The following is a 15,159-nucleotide window of genomic DNA, read 5'->3' as shown; positions in this document are numbered from 1 at the left end:
CCCTCAGGGCCCGGCCCAGCGTCCCGCCGCGCTCCCTCCTCCTCCTCCTGCGGCTCCGCTCCCAGCCGCTCGTCCCCCCGCGGCCCGGGCTCCCTCCCCCCAGCCCCGGGGCCCTCTGGTCCCGGCCGGTCGCTGCGCCTCGCCCGCACTGCCCCTGCCCCTGCCCGCGGGCTCGGGCGGCGAGGACAGCCCGGCAGATCCGGCTCCGCGCGTCTCAGGCCCACCGAGCCAGGCTCTCTCTGACCAGCTGCTTTGTGAAGTCTTTGCCCAGCAGGCAGTACAACCTGAGAGGGTTTGGGCTAGAGCAGGAGCCGCAGCCCCTTCCAAATCCTCGCCTTGCTCTCTTGCCCCCATGACGCACCAGCGCGACATCCATACCACGGCCACACTTGGCTCCGAGTTACCCCATGGGAGAGAAACGCCTGCGGGGTGATGGCGGAAGGGAGGGGGCTGTCAGGCAGCTTCTCCCTGAGCGGTTGGGTTGGAGTGGGTGGGCAGTCACTGAAAGAGCAGAGATGGGGACGCAGAGCCTTTCGGATGCAAGGAGCAAACGATGTGCCACGATGCACACATGGAAAGAAGGGGGTGTGCAGCTGATGCCAGGTGCCTGTTTGTGTTGTTACAGGACTATTTATTGATTTACTCAGCAGACAGCAAACAGGACCCTGCTCAGTTGCCTGTGGAAAATACATCTCTCATGAGGCTAAATGATCCTCAGAGCAAAGTAGCTGGCACAGAGCTTTGCTCTTGAGTAACGTGCTGCCTCGTGTCAGGTTCCTCTGTCTCCTCATCGTTCCCATGGTTGGAGTGAGGAACTGGGTTCAGCTCAGCTGCATGTTGAGGGTCTGCAGGCATCTTAAGCGGCTTCTGAGGTGACGCTTTTAGTCTATGGTACAAAGAATATCTTTCTTGATATTCAGGAACTCCCTAGCAGAAGTTCCCTGGTGTCTGGAGAAGAAGGAGCTTTTCCATCTCGTCCTCCCTGGGGTCTGGTGGGACTGTGTTTGGGCTGCAGGTGCTCGAGGTATGATATTACTGTTTCAGGGTCAAGTGACAGAGGAGGTGGCCGTGTGTTTCTCCAAGGGGCAGCCGACTCCACTGACCCCAGTCAGAAAGCCCTCTGCAGGGACGTCATGCTGGAGGAGAATGAGACTGGTCTCCCTGGGTAAGGATTACTGGAGTCTCTGAAGCAGACAGATCAGCTTCTGGGTTGGGTTCTTCTGAAGTGCCTTAGCTTTCAGGGGACGTGGTCTCACAGTACCTGGCTGCACTTGGTGAGAGTCTGTCCGTCTCTTCCACTGTCACTGCCCTTGGAGAGGAGGTCCTGGGACATGTGGGAGGTATGAATCCATCCCTATCCCTGAGCTTCCCAGGAAGAGGCTTGGGTGTGTGCCCTGTTGTACACTTATCAAGTTTGCTGCATGTTTGCACACCCAGATACTGTTTCCCTCCCATCCTACCCAGGATTGGTCCTGTGCCTGAAGGGCCTGAAGTTTCAGCAGGATTGGAAGGAGGTGGGAAGATGCACAGGGTTGTGCTGTGTCCTGACGGAAATGGCCCAATGTGTGGAGTTTCACACATCTCCTATAGAAGGAACTGCCCAGGAGCCAACTCATAAAATGTTTTTCAGTGACCTGTCTTTTTCTTGTTTATTCAAGGGCACCTGCTTGCCCATCGGGTTCAGAGCCCACTCTGTCACTAGCACGGTAAAACACTGGTCTTGCCTTGTTCCTTTTTGTTGGAACTGGATTTCCAGTTCCCAAATCCCTTGTGACCTCCCATCTGAACAGGGAATGTAAGGAATCAGGCAAATGGGTACAGATCCCATCTGTCACTGGCACGGACACCTGGCATTCCCACTGGGCCCTGCAGGCCCCTCCCCAGTTCCACCTCAACCCTACCAGGTCCCAGTTTCCCAAGTAGGTGCTGGTTCCCCATGATGAGTGTTACTCAAGGACTTCCAGGCTGATTAACACTAGCGGGGTGTCCCACCTGCTATGGTGTTGGAGGTGGAAGGTTTTGGAGATTGTCTCTTCCTCCTCTGATGAGGGGCACCAGAGGGATTCAGCTTCGTATTTTTAGTCTGTCATTTTTCCCTTTTCACATTTCCCTGTCTCTTCCAGCCCAGGCAGTGCCTCAGGTCTGCATTCTGGTTCCCTACTCTCCTCTCTCTTTTGCATCTGGCAATGAGACTGTGATGGAAAATACCATGAAGAATCCCCACCAGCCCTGCCCAGAGAAGGCAGGACTCCATGGGGCAGCCTTGGGAGGAGCAGAAGGGGACATCCCCCAGCATCCTGAGCTGGGAGAAGCCCACGAGAATCAGTGTGGATCAAGGGGGCTGCAGGGAGAGCTCCCCCAGGGGAGATGTGTTGGTTCCAGTCCTGGAGGTTGCAGCTTCTGGGACCTGAATGGAACCATGGTCCAGCCACGAATCTGTAGTAAAGGAAAACCCTGGGAATTTGCCAACTACAGCAGAAGACTCCATCTCAGGTCAAAGCTTTTTGCAAAGGAGAGTGCACACCAGGGAATACGATCCTATGATTGCCTTGACTGTGGGAAAAGTTTTATCAGTAGCTCAGACCTTTTGCAGCATCAGATCCTCCACTCTGGAGACAAACCCTACACGTGCCTTGACTGTGGGAAGAGTTTTACCCGGAAGTATGGTCTTACTGAACACCAGAGCATCCACACGGGTGAGAAACCCTACACGTGCCCTGACTGTGGGAAAAGCTTCAGACGGAAAAATGGCCTCATTGAACACCAGAGGATCCACACAGAGGAGAAACCCTACATGTGCCCTGCCTGTGGGAAAAACTTTGGGTTGCGACACAGTCTTATTAAGCATCAGAGGATACACACAGGAGAAAAACCCTACACATGCCGTGACTGCGGGAAAAGCTTCAGACAGAAAAATCGTCTTACAGAACATCAGAGACTCCACACGGGAGAGAAACCCTATTCATGTCCTGACTGTGGGAAAAGTTTCAGGTTGGGACACGAACTTACTAAGCATCAGAGGTGCCATACAGGGGAAGAACCCTACATGTGCTCTGACTGCGGGAAAAGGTTCAGGTACCGAGATGGTTTTGCTAAGCATCGGAGGCTCCACACAGGGGAGAAGCCATATTCATGTGCTGACTGTGGGGAGAAATTCCATCTGGGCCATTCCCTTAAGCAGCATCAGAGCATCCACACAGGTGAGGAACCTTCCAGTTGTCCTGACAGCTGAGACAGTGTTGCTCCGATGAATCCCCCTTATTCAGCCTAAAAGTATCCATGCAAACCTTTCCAGAGCTCTGCATGGGAGGAGTGATGGGATGAAGGTCTCTCTCGGCTTCCACCAAGTCCTACCCCCAGGTAGAATGATGTTCTACCCCCAGGTAGAAAGAAGGCAGGCATGTTGTTGCACTGTAGGCAGATGGGCTGCAAGGTATGATTGTGCAGTATTGGGGGATGATGTGGGTCCAGGCAGTAGGGGAGAGGGATGGTTTGGGTTTTAGGAGTGGGTAGCTGGTGGGGACGAAGTGGGAAAAGGAGGTGCAGGGGGAAGACATGAGTGGCTGAGGTACCTTTGCCAAAGTCCCACAGACCCTTCTGTGTGGAGGACAAGGGTCACAGACTAGCCTGTTGCTTTCTGAAGTCTTTTTCCCATCAGAGAATAAAACCTGCAAGGTTTTGGGCTGTAGCATGGGCTGAAGCTGCTTCTGTATTTTCACCATGTTGCTTTCTACCCCTGAATACAGGCTCCAGAACCACATCTACCCTTGACTCCAGATTTTCCCATAGTCCCCAGGGAGAGGATAAAGAAATGGCTGCTATACCGCTCGCTCAGGTGAGGGATTGTCAGGCAGTTTGTCCATGGGATTTGATCTGATGAGGGTGGAACCATCACTAAAAGGGGCAAAAGAGAAGTAAAAACCTTTCTTTTGTAAGGAGCAAAGGTCACACTGTGATACCAGTGTGGAAAGACCAGGGGGCACAGCTGGTGCCAGATACCAGTTCATATTGTTATAGGAATAGAGATTTATTTATTTAGTCTTTAGACAGGAATTGGGGCTGTGATTAGCTGCACATAAAAATCACATCTTGGGTGATGCCATCTGGCACATGCTCACGCCCATCATTGTTAAGTAGCTGGCACAAAGCTTTGTTCTTGAGTAACTTGCTAACTTATGTCCAATTTGCCACTCCTCCCTTCACCGCACACCTCCTATATGTGGTGTTGATTGAACTAAGGGACTGGGTTCAGATGGGCATAGGTCTGCAGGCACCTCTGGTGATTCCTTCCCCCAGTCACACACTGATCTAGAGACAAATACCTGCCATTCTCAGAGCTGCAGCCTCATATAGGAAAAAAACCCTGCTGGGCTATTGTGGCTTTTTGGTTTCCTGGGGAGTAAAGGCATATCCATCTCTGGAAAGAGACACAAATGAGCCAAAGGCAGGGAAGGGACCAGCAGAGAGATTCCTGAACCTGCAGCCCTAAATGGGCCCTCTTTGGGCATGATTTTCCCCATTATCAGGCTCTATTGACTTCCCGCTGGCCCAAAGATTTCATGAAATTTTGAAATAGATCCAGTGCAGTTAAGGGGTGTACATCAGGATCTGGGGGAATGCCTGTTCACCAGAGTGCCCCAAGCAATGACAAGGTCAAACAGTCACAAACTTCTCCAAGACCGTTTCAGGCTGGAGATAAGGAAGAACTTCTCTGCTATCCAAGCCCCCAAGGCCTGGAACAGACTGGTGCCAGAGGTGGTGCAAACACCTACTCTAGACTCCTTTAAGAGAGATTTGGATGTAAATCTTGCTGGGATCCTGCAACTCCAGCTGACTTCCTGCCCCTGGGGCAGGGGCCTGGACTCAATCTCCGGAGGTCCCTTCCAGCCCTGATGTCTATGAAATCTACGAACTTATTCCAGGCTCCCTGAGAAATAACTTGGAGGTGATTCTGGTTTCTCATCCAGTCACCTCAAGAATATAGGCAATGCACACCTGTCTGTTCTCCCCATAAAGTGTGTCCACTGCAGATCTGCACCTGCCAACTGGCCCCCTTCTGGGCCTCTTCAGTCTGCATATACGTTGCTGGGCCCTCTAGCCCCCTCACACTGCCATGCACCCCACTCTTCCCACCTCCATCCTCCGTGTGGGTCTCTCTGTCTGTCTCAACATTTATTGACAAGTCCTATGAGCTCTTTCCACCTTATTCCCTGAGGTGATTGCAGCTCCAGTGTTTAGACAGCAATGGGAACTGGCAGGTATCTTTACCACAGTCATCCTCACTTCCAGTGATCAAAAGCAGAGGGCAGTCATAGCATCCTGAAAAATGGTGCTTGTTGCTACCCCACTTCTGAGATAACTTGCTGATGGTGGGAATTTGCACCATGCATCGGTGGGTGATTTCTGTCCCTGGAGAGTGGGAGAATTTTCCAAGCTGTGGGTGACGGTTGTGAGGAGACTGATAAAATCAGCCCAGTTAGTAACTGTGTGCAAGTTGATCTCCCTGCTTTGAATGTCTGGTGTTAAGGAAAGTTTAAGGGGAAGGAGATTTTCCATTCCTTCCTGTTCTGGGGTTGATGGGATTGTGTTTAGGAAGCAGGTACTTAAGAAGTAGAATATTGTTGTTGTTCTTTCAGGGGCTGGTGACTTTGGAGGAGGTGGCTGTGTGTTTTCCTGAGAAGCAGAGATCTCCACTGGATTCCAGTCAGAGAGCTCTCTACCAGGATGTTATGCTGGAGAAAAATGAGACTCTGGTCTCCCTTGGTAAGAATTTCTGTCTCCATAAGCATTGGAAGCTGTGAGGTCCCTGAAGCAGACAGGTTAGCTTTCAGAGACCAGTTTCTTATGATGCCCCTTAGATTTCAGGGGAAGTGGCTGTACACTTTGTACTACCCTGGGAGAGAAACTGTCCTTTCCACTGTCCCTGCCATGAGATGAGAGGTTTTAGGACACACTGGAGGTATGAATTGATCCCCATGCTGGAGCTTCCCAGGGAGAGGTTGGGTGGGCATGCCCTGTTATATGAGGTGTGTGCACAAACATGCATCCTTCCCATCCTCTCCAGGACTGGTCCTGTGCCTGGAGTCTTAGGTCTCAACAGACTTGGGAGGAGATAGGAGGAGTCACAGAGGGGCTGTGCCAGAGTCCTGGAAGAAATGGCCCAGCTTGTGAAGCTCCTCACATCTGTAGATACAGCTGCTCAGGTCCCAACTCACCCCTGAAATGATTTCCAGTAATCTTTCCTGTTTCCCTGGCTTATTCAAGGGCACCTGCCTGTCCATCAGGTTTGAAACCCACTCTGTCACTAGAACTGTGAAACATGGGTCTTGCCTCTTAGCTGCAGCTGGATTTCCAGATCCCTTGTGATCTCCCATCTGAATGGGGGAAGATCCAAGCATCCCTGATCTTCAGGGCTGGGAGGGAAGGGCACTTCTGAGAAACATGTGCACATGGGAGGAATCAGATAGGTGGGCACAGATGCCATCTGTCACTGGCCCAGACAGGTGGGATTCCCACCAGGGATCTGCAGGCCCCCTCACCCAGTTCTGCCTCATCCCACCCAGGTGTTAAGTGCCTAAGTAAGTGCTGCTTCCCTATGAGAGATGTCATTTAAGGACCGCCCCCAGGCTGACTAATATCAGCAGAGGATCTCTCCAGTCACAGGTTAAGACACAGGACAAAATGTCTCTTCCTCCTATGATGAAGGGTTTCAGGGAGATTCATTCAGCTTCTCATTTTCAGTCCCTCTGACAGTTAGTGTTTTGTCTCCCTTTCACATCTTCCTTGTTCATCAAGCCCAGAGAATGTCTCATGTCTGCCTTCTTTCTCTCTGTCTCTCCTCCCTCCTTCTATCTCAGCAAGTGAAGAGACCTTTGGCCAGAACAAGGCAGAGACTCCCCAGCAGCCCTGCCCAGAGGAGGCAGAACCCTGCAGTTCGGTCCTGGGAAGAGCAAAAGGGGATGATCCCCAGTGTCTTGAGCAGAAAGAAGCCCATGAGAGTCAGCACAGGCCAAAGGGGCAGAAAGCAAATCTCTCCCAGGGGAAATGTGTTGATTCCAGTCCTGGTGGATGTAGCTTCTGGAACCTGAAAGGAGCCGTTGTCCAGCCAAGAATCTGCAGACAAGAGAAACCCTTTGAATGTGCTGACTGTGGCAGAAGATTCCCACGCAGGTCAAAGCTTTCTGTACATCAGAGGGTGCACACTGGCATGAGACCCTATAAATGCCTTGACTGTGAGAAAAGCTTTATCACTAGCTCAGATCTTTTGCAGCATCAGATCCTCCACTTGGGAGACAAGCCCTACATATGCCCTGACTGTGGGAAATGCTTCACCCGTAAGTATGGACTTACTGAACACCAGAGCATCCACACTGGTGAGAAACCCTATGTGTGCCCTGATTGTGGGAAAAGTTTCAGACGGAAGAATGGCCTCATTCAACACCAGAGGATTCACACGGGAGAGAAACCCTACTCATGTCCTGAGTGTGGTAGAAGGTTCAGGTTGGGACATGAACTTACAAAGCATCAAAGGCACCACGCAGGGGAGAAACCCTACATGTGTTCTGACTGTGGGAAAAGGTTCAGCTATCAAGAAAGTCTCACAAAGCATCGGAGGTTTCACACAGGGGAAAAACCCTATGTGTGCTCTGACTGTGGAAAGTGTTTCAGGTACCAAGACAGTCTCACTAAACATTGGAGACTCCACACTGGGGAGGAACCTTACCTGTGCTCTGAATGTGGGAAACGTTTTAAGTACCAAGGGAGTCTTACTAAGCATCGGAAGCTCCACACGGGAGAAACCCTACACGTGCCCTGACTGCGGGGAGAGTTTCCATCTGGGACGTTCCCTTAAGCAGCATCGGAGCATCCACACAGGTGAGGAACCTCAAAGTTGTGCTGTTGGATGAAACAGCTTGGGTCCAATGAGTTCCCTTACTCAGCTTCAGAGCATCCACATGGCCCTTCCAGAGTTCTCTGTATGGGGAAAAATGGCAGGGCAGATGTCTCTTTCAGCTCCCACCAGGTCCTGCCCCCACGTAGAAGACAGGCACTTGATTGCACAATGAGCTCATGGCCTGCAAGGAATGGCTGTGCATCACTGGGGCATGATGTGTGTCCAGGCACAGGTAGAAGGGTTGGTTTGGTTTTCAGGGGTGACTGGTTGTCATGCTAGGGAGGAAAGAGGAGATGCAGAGGGAAAATGTGAGTGCCTGCGGTTTGTCTGCCCCAGCCCTGGAGATCCCTTGTGCAGAGGATATGTGTTCTTTTTTGACTGATTGCTCTCTGAAGCCTTTTCCCAGCCAGAAATAAAACCTGAGAAGATTTGGGCTGCAGCAAGAGCCTCAAGGCATATCTGAATTCGCCCCTTGTTGCTTTCTGTCCCCAGTGATAGGCTTCAGACCCATATCCACCTTTGACTCCAGATCATCCCATAGTTCCTGGGCATATAGAAGAGAAATGGCAGCAATGGCACTGACTCAGGTGAGGGATTGTCAGGGAAGCTTCTTGATGGAGGTTTAGTCTGGTGATGATGGAACAATTGCTAAAGGAGCTGGGGAATGGCAGGCTTTCTACTGTAAGCAGAAAAAGATGCATCGCAAAACTAACGCACAGAGACCAGGGGTACAGCTGGGTACCAGACACCAGTACTGGAATATTGTTACAGGAATAGAGATTAATGTATGTAGTCATTACCAGGAAATGGGGCAGTTACTGATTGTATGTCGGAAACACATCTTAGGTAAAACCAGCTGACATGTGTCTGTGACTGTCAATGGGAAAAAGCTGACAAAGAGCTTTGTTTTTGAGTAATGTGCTACCTGATGTCCTATTTCTGACCCTCCCTCTCCAATACCTCCTTGCTCATACTGGTGCTTGAATAAGGAACTAGATTTAGATGGTTGCATGTTAGGGTATAGGTCTGCAGGCATCTCTGATGACTTCTCACAGCCAGAACCAGACAGACAAGGATGTATCACTCCCATTCTTTTCCTCCTTGCTTCTGAGCAAAAACCTGGCTGAAGTGGTGCTGACTCAGGTAGGGTTTATCAGGCAGTTTTCCCATGGGAAATGGTCTGGTGAGGGTAGGGCTGTCACTAAAGGGACAAAGGAGACTGAGAAATAGAAGCTGTTCAGCTATAAGGATTAAAGGCCATACTACAAACCCTGTTTGGAGAGACCAGGTCATGCCGCTGGTGCCAGATACTAGTTTGTTTTCTTACAGGAATAAAGGTTTACCTGTTTAGTTATTAAACAGGAATTGGGGCTATGACTGGCTGCACATGGAAAACACCTCTTAAGTAATGCTGTCTGGCAAGTGCCTGTGCCCATTGGTGTGAAGAGCCAGCCCAAAGCTTTGTTCTGGAGTAATTTGCTGCCTTATATGTGATTTGCCACTCCTCCCTCCACCATACACTTCTTGTTTTACTGGTGGTTGAATAAGAGAACTGGGCTTAGCTCAGCTGCATGTGAGGGTGTAGGTCTACAGGCATCTTCAATGACTCCTTTCTCCCAGTCATACCCTGATAAAAAGACAAGTACCTGCCATTCCCAGAGCCACTGCCTCATGATTGAGTGGTTGGAAGTCACCTCCAAAGAGGTGGAGAGTGTGTATTTGTCTAGTCATCCCAGTACAAGGCAAGTGTACCCCATTACAGGAGAAGATCTGCACCTGCCAACCGGCTCCCTTCTGGGCCTCCTCTGTTTGTATATACGTTGCTGGGTCACCTGTATCTCTTCTGTGTGCCTCAACCCGAGCACACACCCTGCTCCTTTCCCATCAGCATTTTCCAGGTGGCTCTCTCTCTGTCTCTGCATCTGTCGACAGATCCTATGAGTTCTTCCCACCCTGTTCCTGTTGAGATCACAGCTGCAGTATTCTTGGCAACATGTAGAGCTGGCAGCCATCTGTACTAGGGGCATCCTCACTTCCATCATTTAAAAACTTAGAGTAGTGGCAATCTCTTGAATAAGACCCCTTAATTCCAAACCACCGCTGACAATTATGAGAAGGGTAATAAAATTAATCTGGTTGGAAGATGTGATTGTGCACATTTTGGTCTCTGGTCTCCTCATTTCAAGTGTCCATTGCTAAGAAAAGCTTTCCTCAAGTTTACTCATTCCATATATTAAAAGTCCCTTGGTCTCAGAGGAAGAGGATTTTCTATCCCTCCCTGTTCCAGGGGGCTGGTGGGATTGTGCCCGGGCAGATATACGAGAGGAGAAATTTTGCTGTTGTTTCAGGGGTCAGTGATCTTCAGGGAGGTGGCTGTATATTTTACCAAAGGGGAGTGGATTTTGCTGGACTCCAGCCAGAGAGCCCTCTACAGGGATGTCATGTTGGAGAATTATGAGATGGTAGTTTCACTGGGTAAGGGTTTCTGCCTCTGCAGGGGGCTCTGGAGCTCCTGGGTCAATTTTTACTCCCAGATCTTTCTTGGTCAGTTACATCTCGGAGGGATCAGCCCTCTTGTTGCCTAGAGCTCCAGATGGGGAGCCTTTCCCCTCCGCAGTTTCTCCTGTGGAAGAGAGACCTTGGCAACACCAAGGAGACACTAATCCATCCCCAGAGGTTGCGGGGGGGGTATACTTCTTACTGTTTTTAAATACATGGAGACCTGCCAACACAGATTACTTGTCCCTTCCTCTCCAAAATTGGTTCAGAGATGTCTCAGGTCTTAGAACAGTTAGGAGGAGGCAAGAGGCTGCACACTGTGCTCTGTGCCGGAGTCCTGAGACAAAAGGCTCAGCCTGTGGAGGTCCCTGAATCTCCCATGTCTCAGGTTGTGAAGGGATGTAACGTTTGAAGCATATCAGAACTGTAGAGACCTTTGAGAAATGAGTGAAGTGCTCCTACAGAGCATCTGTTTGAAGGAGATGCTGTTGTAAAGAGCCCTGTCTACTGTCATGCATATGAAGCATGAGACAAGCCCGGGTCCTCCAGCCTATACATTGTTCCCTGCTTCCCTTAAGGGTGATGGGTGACTGGGAGGAGCTGATGTCAGTGGGTACTCCTATGCCTGTGCTTCTCTTCCGAAGTGCCCCTCTATTACCCCTCAACCAGAGCCATGACATAGATTGAAGGTTAGGAGCAGGAATCCTGGCTCTAGCTTTGGAGTGCAAAGTTGTTCTTACCCTGGTGGGTTGGGGAACACCTGGGGAACAAGGGTGTCCTGATCTGGGGTGGAGTCCTGCTTGCGAGCGGACAGGTAATGGCAGGACTGTGGCCACTGACAGGTTGCCCCATTCTCCCTCTCTGCCCTGTCCTCGAAAACCTGCTTGCTGCTATGCACCCTGTCACTTGTAACACCCTGGTCTTGTCTGTCTTCTCCCCTTGGAGCTGCATTTCCCGTTCCCAAACCTGATATGATCTCCCAGCTGGAACAGGGGGAAGAGCCATGGGGCCCAGATCAGAAAGGCACTGAAGAAAGGGAGATCCTGAGAAACATGCACACAGGTGAGGAATTGATTTAACAGGCACAGTAGCTGTCAATCAGTGATGCCAACATCTGGGATTCCAGCCCCTGAGCCCTCCCTGCTCCCTCAGGTCCCCCACATCCTATCTAAGTCACAGTTATCCTTAGCAAGGGCTGGCACCCTCATGAGTGAAGTTGCTCCTGAATTTCCTGTGGATGCAATTAACGCCCCCCCAACATCTGCAGAACCCACCTCCCAAGGGTTCCAGTGGGAGGTGCAGGCAGGACAGATCCTCTTGGATGAAAGGTTTGAGGGATTCAGTCCCTGGTTTTACAGTGTCCATCTCAGTTATTGTAAGTCTCCTTTTCCTGTGCCTTTTGCCTCTAGCATGGACAGTAACTCCTGTCTGCATTCTCTCTCTCCCATTTTCTGTCTCTCTCTCTCTCAGGAGGCCATGGGGCAGTGAGTGAGGACTCCCAGCAGCCATGTCCTGAGCAAGTGGAAGCAAGTGGAGCATCACTGGGAAGATTTGTAGGACATGTTTCCCAGAGTCATGAGCAGGGAGAAGCTTGTGCGAGTCAGGACCAGCCAGAGACTCTGCAGCAAGTGACCTCAGCAGAACTCCTAGAAGTCTCTCTCACTGAGAGGGAGGCTTGGAGAAGTGTCATGGGACCATTGTGCAGCCCAGAATCTGTAGTGAGAGACTGAGTGAATGTGTAGGAGAAGCTTCTGATACTGGCCAAAGCTTCGTGAAGTCATGTAGTGCACTTGCAGGAGAAGTGTGGCCCACTTGTCGCCCAGCTGTGGGAAAAGTTTTATATGGGGGACTTGGTGCCCCATTGTCTAATCCACACAGAGAACTCACACATGCTGTAAATGTGGGAGAAGATGATTGGAGCATTTCCCTTGCTGTACATCATGTAACCCCACAGGAAAAAAACTGGAATTGACTGCAGGCAAGGGTGAATCTGGGGGAGACAGTGGTGAGGTTGCACCCCCCTTTGATTCCTTCTGCAGGTATAAGGGGGCAGGGAGGGACCCAGCTTCTGACTGGGGTTGTGGGACCTGATGTGAGGCCCCATAGCTTCTCTTGGGCTCTCTCCAACTCTGTGCTGGTCAGACTTGCTGCAGCTATGGTGGTGGCACGTCTGGTCAGAGCAGGGCGAGGGGAATGTGATGCTGACTGCAGGAGAGTAGCAGTGGTTTTGACTGTTGGCTGCAATGGTTTGGGTTTCCCACACTCCAGCTGTTAGTGTGGTGCAGGCATGGGCTTAGGCTGCTATTTATGGGGCATGGACTCCCCTTACACTGGTTTCAGCAGCCCCTACAGTGCAGGTTCTCTGGGACTGAGATGCTACTGCCTGTCCCAGTTGCAGCAGCTGGAGCCTGTGCCTACACCCACACAGCAGTTGGAGCATGGGGAGCCCAAGCCATGGCAGGTAACACTCCTGCTCTCTGGCAGTCAGCATAATATTCCCCAGCCCCAATCTTGCTCTGCCCCAGGCATGCTATACCCGCTGCCTCCATGGCTGCAACAAATCTGTAAGATGTGTTTGAAGGAGGAGTGGGTAGTGAGGGCAGACAGGGCCTCCCCAGCTTCTCACCACAGGTCAGGGAAAGGGCTGCTCTCTGCTTCCTGTCCCATTCCTCCACTTCTGCTGGGAACCCCAGGGCAGCCAAGCTTGGGGCTCTGCCCAGCTGTGGGGCAAGGAGCTTGCCCCCCTGCCTTTGGCAGGCTGCTTTCACCATCCCTGGAAAAGGTGGGTGTGAGTTGCATCTCCCCTTTTCTAATCCTAAATCTGCCCATGCCTGCAGGAACAGCTTCAGGAGGAACAACTGGAAAACGCAAAAGAAAGAGCCTAGAGACCCCACAAGGTCATACCTTTGGTCATACCTTACTAGACACAAGAATCCACTCGAGGGTGAGCTGAGTGTACTTCACTGGCCGAGTGTCTAGGTAAAGACAGCAGGTGGGGAAGTGGTTTGGGTGGCAGTGGAGAGGGGCTGGTGCAGACTGGAGGAGCAGGCAGCACTGGGAAGTATAGATATGAGTCATCCCAGGTCATGAGGGAGCCAGCAGTGGGAGATGTCTTTGGGTCTCATGAACTATCTCTACATAGAGAGAAGAAAATAGAACTGCCCCTCATATGTTGTGTCTGACAACAGCTTTGGCTCTCTGGGTTGGGGAAGCTGGGTGTTATTGAGGAAGGCCACAAAGGGCCCCGTCTCTGAAATGTCTGCGTAGCCTGCTTTGGGGGATTTGCCACCTGACTGACAAAGTAGTGACAGTATTAGGGCCGGAGTAGGACCAATGTGCAAGCCACAGAATGCTTTTATGACTAATATTGTAGCTGCTTTTGCAGCTCTCCCTGACTGTTCAAAGCTTTTGCCTTTCCTTAGCCCCTGCACTGCCCTTAGATTGCATATAGGGGTTTGGAAGTGGAGGCAGCAACTCATCCCACGGACAAAGGGAGCTGAAGAACCAAGCAGGCTGGGAGGGCCTGAATTAGGGTGGCACAGTGGTGCTAGTGGTGGATGAATCTGTGTGTTGGTGTGAGAATTATTTTCCTCTTGTGGAGCTGGGAAAATAAAGTAGAGCCTCTTGGCCAAGGTTTCCAGTTCCCGTGGTCACCAGCCCAGGTTGCAGAGAGAAGCTGCAGCACCTCCATGCTTGAAGGGCTTGCAGAGCAGGCTGGACAGCTGCTGGACTGGACAGGTTCAGTCGGGGGTCTCTCACCCCACACAGGGGGCTGGCTTGGGTGACCCTGTGGGGGCCATTCCCACCCTGTGCTCTTGTGGCCCTTGGGGCATTTCCCTGGCCCATCTGCAGTGCTCTAGCTCTGCCTGCAAGAGGGCTGGGAGCTCAAGGCACTAGCGAGTCCAAGCCCCAGCCCTTGTGGAGCGCTCAGCCTGGCTGAGGCTTGCGGGTTCCTGAGAGGGGGATGGTGGGGGGGTTTGTCTTGTCTGCATCATCAGGGCGTTTTCTCCTCACGCAGCCGGGCCATAGTAGGCCCTGTCCCACCTCCCCTTGGAGACTGCAGCTTTCCGTGGTGGGGGGTGGGTGTCCCTGCCCACTGCCATTGCCTCACCCCAGCCCAGATCGCCCAGGGCAGCCCCCCACCCCATACAGAGCATGAGCAACCGCCCATGCAGGCTGGTGCCACTGTTCCCTGGCCCCTCCCCCATCCTCCTCTGCCTCCCTTGGGATTGCATTTGGGCTCCAGACAGGCACAGAGGGTGGAGGATGCTCCTGCTCCTGCTGCTCCGCACACAGGGGTGGAGCTTCCCACCCACCGCTGCTGTCACCCATCTGCCCACAGCTGTGGGAGCCCAGCCCTGGCTCAGGAGGCTGCCACAGGGCCGGGGGGAGAGGGGCAGTCCCTTTCCCAGCATATGCTGCAGAGTGCAGGAGCCAGGGCGGGGAAGGGGTCCTTTGCTTGAGTACTTGAGTACAGTCTGGCTCTGGCCTGCCCTGCCCGACCTTGCTGCTGTGGGGGCGGCTGGTCTGGGAAGAGATGGGTAGTACAGCTGGTCTCTCAACAAGGCAGCCGTTGGAGCCCCAGAGGGGCTTCAGAGGTGGCCTGTGGCCTCTTGCTTGAGCTCATTGTCTGGTTCTTCTTCCTTCCTATGGTTACTGAACTCTGCCTGGTGCTCAGTGAGGTGAGAGAGCTTGGCAGGCTTTGAGACCCAAACTGAAGAAGCCAGAGCCCAGGACTGGAAAGGCCAGGGTCACTCACTCTGAGT

General features: G+C 52.0%; 1 pseudogene; it reads left to right on the top strand.

The window, feature by feature from the left end:
- The first annotated feature begins 571 nt into the window (after positions 1-571).
- LOC109308975 lies at positions 572-14,025 on the top strand (annotated as a pseudogene).
- Positions 14,026-15,159: the final 1,134 nt, after the last annotated feature.

The sequence above is a fragment of the Crocodylus porosus genome, unplaced genomic scaffold, assembly GCF_001723895.1.
Source record: "Crocodylus porosus isolate Cpor-Errol unplaced genomic scaffold, CroPor_comp1, whole genome shotgun sequence".
NCBI lineage: Eukaryota > Metazoa > Chordata > Crocodylia > Crocodylidae > Crocodylus > Crocodylus porosus.
This window is presented reverse-complemented; position numbering and strand designations above follow the sequence as displayed.